The sequence below is a fragment of the Centroberyx affinis genome, unplaced genomic scaffold (assembly GCF_046629955.1).
Source record: "Centroberyx affinis isolate AG114_WGS23_722 - 3 ecotype Tasmania unplaced genomic scaffold, CSIRO-AGI_Caff_v1 ptg002188l_1, whole genome shotgun sequence".
NCBI classification, from domain to species: Eukaryota; Metazoa; Chordata; class Actinopteri; order Beryciformes; family Berycidae; genus Centroberyx; species Centroberyx affinis.
This window is the reverse complement of record NW_027280496.1, coordinates 67,372-75,322: the sequence shown is the minus strand read 5'-3', so window position 1 is coordinate 75,322 and position 7,951 is coordinate 67,372. Positions and strand designations below refer to the sequence as shown.

The 7,951-nt window shown below is 41.6% G+C and overlaps 1 pseudogene; it reads left to right on the top strand.

The window, feature by feature from the left end:
• The first annotated feature begins 445 nt into the window (after nt 1-445).
• LOC139655119 (4-galactosyl-N-acetylglucosaminide 3-alpha-L-fucosyltransferase 9-like) lies at nt 446-6,917 on the top strand (annotated as a pseudogene).
• Nucleotides 6,918-7,951: the final 1,034 nt, after the last annotated feature.

The following is a 7,951-nucleotide window of genomic DNA, read 5'->3' as shown; positions in this document are numbered from 1 at the left end:
TAGCTTTAAACTGTAATTTAAACACAATGTAAAAAATAATGATCATTTTTTAAAATAATTTATCAAGTATGTTTTGCCAAAAAAAAAATCTAAACGTCTCAAACCAGTACAGATTTGGTTTTGTCATAGTGAAATATTAGCATCTAGTGGAGGAAACGGGGTATTACACCATTAACCAATGGCAGCCTCCTAAAAACTAAACTGGAAATTACATTGATTGTCCAGTGGATAATATTGCATCAGTCGTTGCATGTTACTCCTTACTGTACGTTCTCTCTCTGTACCACATTGTTTTTCAACACTTATAATCTAATGGCCCTAAATCTTTACTGATAATATATTCATCTCTGCTTGTTTGTCTCATAGCAATACTCATTTGCATTTGCAAAAATTCTATTTGGCATGAGCATTATGGCAGCCATTTTCTCCGTAGACAATGTGTAGGATGAGTGTCACCATTAAGAAGTATTACCATCAGGTAGAATAACGTGGAACAACAATTTACCTCATGTTATTGGGTTGGAAATTAACATGGATCAGCTAACTCAGCAAATTCAACCAGTTTAAGGCAAACTTTGAAAGATGCTGACTGCAGCCTTTCGAGCAAGATGCTGGTTTACATGTTTCCAAAGCCATAGGGCCGCTCCAGGCCAAATGATCAAACCCTGTTTTAATGGCAACAGAAAGATACTTGAACTGTAATACTCTCTAAAGCTTAGCATCCTAGCTTAGGGTCCAGAAGTGAATCTTACACATTTGGATAGTGTTAATCTGGATTATTAGATAGTATCCAATGAAATTCTCATACAGTATATGGCACAAATACTATTTTCTATGGATATATATATATATTTTTTTTTTACCAATATAGATCTCACCTAACAGCACCTCAGTGTAGCCCAGTGGATGACTCCTTATGTGAGAGGACAGTGTGTCTCACGGAGGGACAAAGGTTAAAGACATGCAGGTCCCTCTGCAGTCATACTGTGCTGCTCTTCCATCAAAGAGAGGACAGGTGGGAATCGAAAGAAAAAAAAACTCAGCGTTCTTGGCAAGGTTAGATAATTTCCCTCTCTATTCCTCAAAACTCTGCATCAGCGGAAGAAGATCTGGGATCAAGGTAAGAAGGTCTGGGATTGTCTTGGGAATTGTGTGAGATAAACATTAAGGCGTCATTCAATTTGTTTTGCTCTGAGTGTGCAGCAGATGCAACACCATAATATGTTTATTTCACTTATCGCGAGGGAATTAACATGCTTTAGATGTTCTGACGTGATAGAAAAGTGCTTTCATTCTACACCTTTAATATAAAGGAACTGAGGAGGGTGTTCATGTGCTCTCTCTTTTCAGTAAGATATTTGTAGAGCCAATGCACCTTCATGCAAAATACTGCTGTAATTGTAGTCATTCTCCCTTGATAACAGACTGTGAAATCTGCATCACAAGTATGATTAATGGTAGATAAACATCTTAAATACAAGGATCCACAATGTTTTTGTTTTATCACTTGAATAGGCTATTGTGAAAATCTTTGTAAACTGCAAATCATTTGTTATGATCGTATACAAACCTCACTTTACACTGCTTCCTTTTGCACTCTTCCTGTGCTTTGTTGACTTGCAAGGGAGAGATTCAGTGGTAGCTAAAGTATGAGTAAAGGTCATGATACGGCTCTTTTCTGTAAAGCGAATGCACCGAGAACCCACTCACCTCCCCTAACACCAGCAGTTCAATAGTCAGCTTGGTAACACCTTAGATTAGAGAACACATTTTAACTATTAACTATAGGTTTTCGCTCAATAGTTTAATAATTTCTCTCAATAATTATGTGATACTAGCACTTTATAAGCCCCATACTGAGCAAAGCATATAAAAGCCTAATTAATTTGCAACAACTTCCTTACTGACTGCCATAAGCACTAATTAGAATGCTATTGAGGGAAAACCCATGGTGTATGGGGTATACTTGTAGAATACAATAGTGCAGAATAAGGTGCTAATAACTGGTTTGTAATGACTAATAATGAACCAATACACCACTAATATGCATGTTAATCATCAACCTGTTAATAGTTAATATGTGTTCCCTAATCTAAAGTGTTACCGTCATTTTTTATGATAATTTTAATACCATAAAGGACTTGTTATGTATCAGTTAGGGTTCTACTGTAGACGTTGGAATCATCAACTAAACCAAACATCTAAACTTGTGCAATATTTCATTCTTTCCCAGGGTGGATGATGTGGGCCACATCCAGGTGCAGCTTGAGGATTTTGCATTGCTGGTTCACTTGGCTTCTCCTGCTGGCCTCCTTACCTCATTACTCTTGCTCTACATATCAGCATCGAATTGGCTCTGAGTCCTCACCGACCAACTGAAGACTGACCAAGAAGAGGTCACAGTGCTGATATGGCACCGGCCCTTTGGACAACCCTTTGACCTGAACTCCTGTGAGTCAAGACTCAGCATCAAAGCCTGTCACCTGACTGCTAACAGGGAGCTGTTTAATGTGGCAGATGCCCTCCTCATCCACCACAGAGAGATTGAAACAGACTTGTCTAATTTGCCCCAAGGCCCACAGCCACCCTCTCAGAAATGGGGGTGGATGAATTTTGTATCACTCTCCAACGCAAAGAGAATCTCTGGTCTGAATAATCAGTTCAATTTGACCATGAATTACAGACAACATGCAGATATCAGCTTGCCATATGGTGGCATCATCAGGAGGACCAAGGAGAGAGCTCTTTTTGTCCCTCACGAACACAAACTGGTCTGCTGGATTGTTAGCAACTGGAGCGTAGAACATAAGAGAATGTGGTACTACAAGGATCTGGGCGAGTTCATCCATATTCACACCTACAGGAGTCCTTTCTACTCCCAAGTCAGCGAACGCGAGTACAGAATGATATAGTGGCTGGCTGCAAATTCTACCTGGCCTTTGAGAACTCCATCCACTAGGACTATATCACAGAGAAAGTCTATACATGAGGTTCGGCTCTGTCCCTGTGGTGCTCGGGCCTTCCAGAGAAAACTATGAGAAGTTCATCCCTGGTGATGCCTTCATCCATGTGGATGACTTCTCTTCTCCTCGCCTCAGGCTCTGGCCAAACACTTCCTCAGCTTGGATAGGGATGAGACCATGTGCAACAAGTTCTTCAATTGGAAGAGGAACCGCAGAGTCAGCCTCACCTTATTCCCCCTGCAGGACACATGCTGCAGCTGTAGTTACATCAGACCACACCATAGCAGGAAGCAGACGTGTACAAATCTCTGGTACTGGGGAAGGGGAGCTTTTCAAAAATTAGAGCAGGAACCAAACCCACAGAATTTTGAGATACCCCTACCCGGGGTAGAACAAAACATGACCTTGTTTTTTCATAACTTTGACATGTCCCCTTCATGAAATGGATGGTCATAATTTTTCTTTTTACTGCAAAAGTCATTAAGTTCATCAATGAAGTGATTCACCACATAGGCAAAAAAGTGCAAAAAAAACACCTGCCCTGAAAGAGGGAGTACCAAGTTAATCCCATATCATTTTCTACCTACTGGTTGTATTTACATCATATTTGCACTGATGGCCTACAGGTAGTGTCCCTACACTCCAAAACAACCAAATATATATGGTTCTATTGTGAATCAGCAGCCTTTTATATAAGGCCTTATTATAGGCGGAAATATCAAACACTTAATTTTTCTGAGAAATTCTCTCTTCTAAACCTACAGGGATTTTGTTCTACCCCTACCCCGGGTAGGGGTAGAACAAAAACTAAGGCCCTTTTTGAGGGTTTGTTCCTGCACTAAATGGGATGATACGTACCTGAAACTATAGACTTGTAGATCAAAATGTTGTATAGCAAAAAACACATTAATTTCCTAGCATTACAACCTGAGAAGTAGAAAAAATCAATGTCCTTGACCTAAAACCTCCTAAACAAACTAATTGAGTAAACATCCCCTGTAAGATTTGACAAGTGTCTGGCACTGAAGGAAGAAATTCTGGACGAGTCCTCGCAAAACCTTTTGGCATATGGTGTTCGTGTTAAGTTCATGAATATCAATCAGTTTTAATACACTTGGCAAATTCTAAGCCAGAGTAAGCTGGTCTACTGTGGTATACTTGGATATATCAATAATCACGTTAATGGCCACATTCTCAGTCATTAAAACACCCCCATTAAAACTGTCACCTTCCTACTGCTGCACCCAAAGTTATGCATAATGCACAACTTATTGTACTGTATTACTATAGTGAGTTACTCTGCGAAAATATTTTTAAAAAATATTGTTTACTACCGTCTTTTGGGCGATTAGCCAGATGAACTCTGTGAAATGTGGGCTATTCAAAGTCCATCTTGAAGCACAGGGGTTGAAGGATGGCAGTTTAGCTTTTTAATGTGGGTGTTTATGCCCTAACTGAGCCGACCAGATAGACCACACTGTGCTAGAGCTGCAGAGACCCCACAGGGGGCTGCGAAATTATTGTTAAGGGTTATTATTGTTTCTCTATTAAGTATAAAAACCTCTACTATTGAAATAAATTATATCAAATTAATTATATTAATGTAATCAATATACTAATATGATTATATTACTAGGGAGGTTTGCAAAGAAGCACTCTATTTGCAGCTGAAGTGATCCACCAGCAGCACAGCAGTTGCACTACAGAGCGCTGATGTCTGTGGCTAATGTGGATTTAAGTGTTCAGTATTGTCAGCAACAAACATAAGATAGCCCATTTGTCTTAAAGTGAGCCTCTCCAGAACCATTCAACATCACTAAGTTAATGATGTTTAGAGAGATGTACTTGGTGTTGTATGAAACAAATATGAATTGGATTATTTCAGCATTTCATCACAAGACTACAGTATTATTGTAAAAGACTGTAGAATATTGTGTGTATGTGTGTGTGTGTGTGTGTGTGTGCATTAGCTTTTTTCGAAGGAGATACAGGGTAAACATGCACAAAAAGCTGCAGGGCCGCTCCGGGGCAAACGATCAAACCCTTTTACATGTTAACAGTACGATACTTGAGTTGCAGTATCCTCAATAACGTTTATAGCTTCATATCATCAGCTCCGAAAGTGAATCTTGTGTGTGCATGTATGCATGGGGAAATCACAAAGCTGCACCCATCGTTTTTCAGGGGTCATTAGCCAAAAGACCTCAGAGCCACTAGAGTGCTTTGGCTTAGATTCTGCTTACGGCATGAAAACTTGAGGTACTTTTGAAGTACAAGTCGAAGCCAAAACAACGCTACAAGGTGGAATGGTCCAGAACTTGTAGCAATGTCAAAAACCTATCACCCACACATAATATCGGATCAATTTGTTTATACAGTTATTGAAGCTAGATAAAGTTAGGTGTGTGTGAATCTTTTCCATTATAGTTGCACTACAAAACCTGACTTTTCAGATTTAGTTTTTAAGCTTATGTGAATTACTAACACAATTTAAAGGAGTGCCAACCATTCTGACCAGAAATGTACTTCTAATATGTGAAGGGATTACATTAGTTGCACTCAAAAATCCCTGGCCCCGGTTTGGGAGCTGTGTGTGAAATGTGCTAGTGTAAGCAGTTTAAAATTGAGACATGAAGATTTGTTGATGTTCTTATTGAGGACAAAATCGGCTTTGTACATTTGTCTCTATCATCACAACAGCTGATGTGCAAGCACTGTATAAGCACTGTATAAACACTGTATAAGCACTTGTCTGTAGAGTATTAACAGAGAATAATTCATTCGGACATCAACGCTAGTCAGAAGACTTGCTGGAGGTGTTGCCTGAAGACTCTTCTCTGTCTAGCCATGCAAACAACAACAGCACTGTTGTAATTGCGATCAGTATGTTTTATCTTAGTAGGCAGCTCATCTTAGTGACAGCAGTTCACTGTGCAGTAGCAGCTTAGTCATGGGATAACCATGCTGGATGACTAATAAAATAATTCAAAGGCTATAAACAGGAGGGATCAAAGATGCAGTTCACTGGTTGAGCTGGGAAAAAGTAAAAGAGCGACAGTCTTGTTCCAGAATCGTTGCTGAATCAGAGCGGCATTTGCACAAAGCTCAGGCTGTAAAGGGCATACGGTCGCAGCTGGTCAAATGGCCACATAAAGGAGGATGAGAGGCTGTAATGCTTGTTGTGCTGTCCCTCAGCCAGCAGGATGCACTGCAGCCCCATCACACACCAAGTTTAATGTCATGAAAACCATCACGCTGAAAAACACCATTTCTATGAGGCTGAGATGAATACTTATGTATGTGGGAAAATGAATACCATTTGTCATATAAATGAATATCTGCGCTCAAATTAGAGGTTGGAGAAATGGCTGAGATTATCTTGTTGCTTAATGCTTAATTGAAGCCAGCTTCTAATTAGCTTGGCTATTATCATCCAACTTAGGAACAATTCCAGATTTCTAAAACTTTTCAAAATGGTGAGAATAGAATGTGGCCCCTAGAAATGAATTTAAAGCTACTGCATTATGAAGAATTTTAATCTCTGTCCTCTTGTCACAGCTTCACCCACTGTGACCCCTTTTTAATTCTCATCCTCCTCAACATTAATTTAGCTAAGAGCAAAATCTCTGAATTAATGCCGCTTTATTCCTTTTTCTTACCATGTCACCCTCATTACATGCTATGTAAGTGCTGGGTGTCTTACCTCTCACAAGGCAAATGAGAGTTCACTATACTGTATTTGCAAATTCTCTTCCCTTTCATTCTGAACTCTCCGCCGGTTGAGACAGATGACACAGTGTGCACTACACAGAATGGAGTTGTGCACGGAGCACCGGGTCCCTGAATGGACTCCCTGCGGTTTTCATAAGAGTATAATTCCTCTGCTTGTGTCTGCGCTGCAGGCTGGTGGCGGCTCTGATTGTGGCCATACTGTGCGGCTGCCAGTGTGAATGAATTGTTCCAAAGTGATGTCCTGCACACGGAGCTTATACCTGAGAACAAAGCGCCACAGATTTCATGGCGAATGCACCTGCGCCAGGAATTCTGCCTCTGGACCGCAGAGCGCTGGCACGCCCGCAAGGTGTTTTCTGGCACGTCCGACATCCACATGCAGTCGGGGTGGAGCTGGTGGTGATTGATAATTTTCTGACCTGTGGGCGATCAACACCCACACCACCTAAACCCCCCACATATATTGCGAACGCCTGTCAGCTAGCAGCTCCCGTTCTGTCGCCTCCCTCTTCCACACTCCCTCGCTCTTTTTCCACCTCCCTTTGAATTATTGAGCTCTTTCTTTCAAGGGGACCGGTCCCTCTCATCAGATGTGTAGGCCATCAAGTTTGCTTCACCGCTCCTTCACCCCCAGCTACAGCCGCCCCCATGTCGCCTCATGACATTGAGGAAATCACTCACATGTCCCTCACTTACTTCTCACTCACTCCAGCACTTGCTTTCTCTCAATCTTTTTTCAAGCCCCCACCCTCGTAACCCCTTCTCTCACTCTCACTCTCTCTCACTTTCTCAATCCCTCTTCCTCTTTTTCTGCAATGTTGCTCCCACTCTTTCCCTGACACTTCTCCTCAACTCCCCCCCCTCCCTTCTCTCCCCCTCTCCTTCCCTCTCTCTGTTTTTCTGTAATGTCACGGCCCACTGCTGGGTGTCACTGAGTTGATCGAGGGAAAAAATGGAGGACTGAGGCGAGGGAGGGGCTTGACAGGAGTGTGTGTGTGTGTGTGTGTACGTGTACGTGTGTGTGTGTGTGTGTGTGTGTGTGTGTGTGTGTGTGTGTAAGGGAGAGAGAGAGTGAGAGAGAGAGAGAGAGAGAGAGAGAGAGAGAGAGAGTGAGAGAGAGAGAGAGGGAGAGAGAGAGAGAGAGAGAGAGAGAAAGACATTGTGCCTGCGGGTGTGATGCTTGTGTAAAATGCTCCAGCCTGGTGAAAACACACTTGGCAGTTAGCACACCTCCCCCTACAATAAAGCCGTGCAGA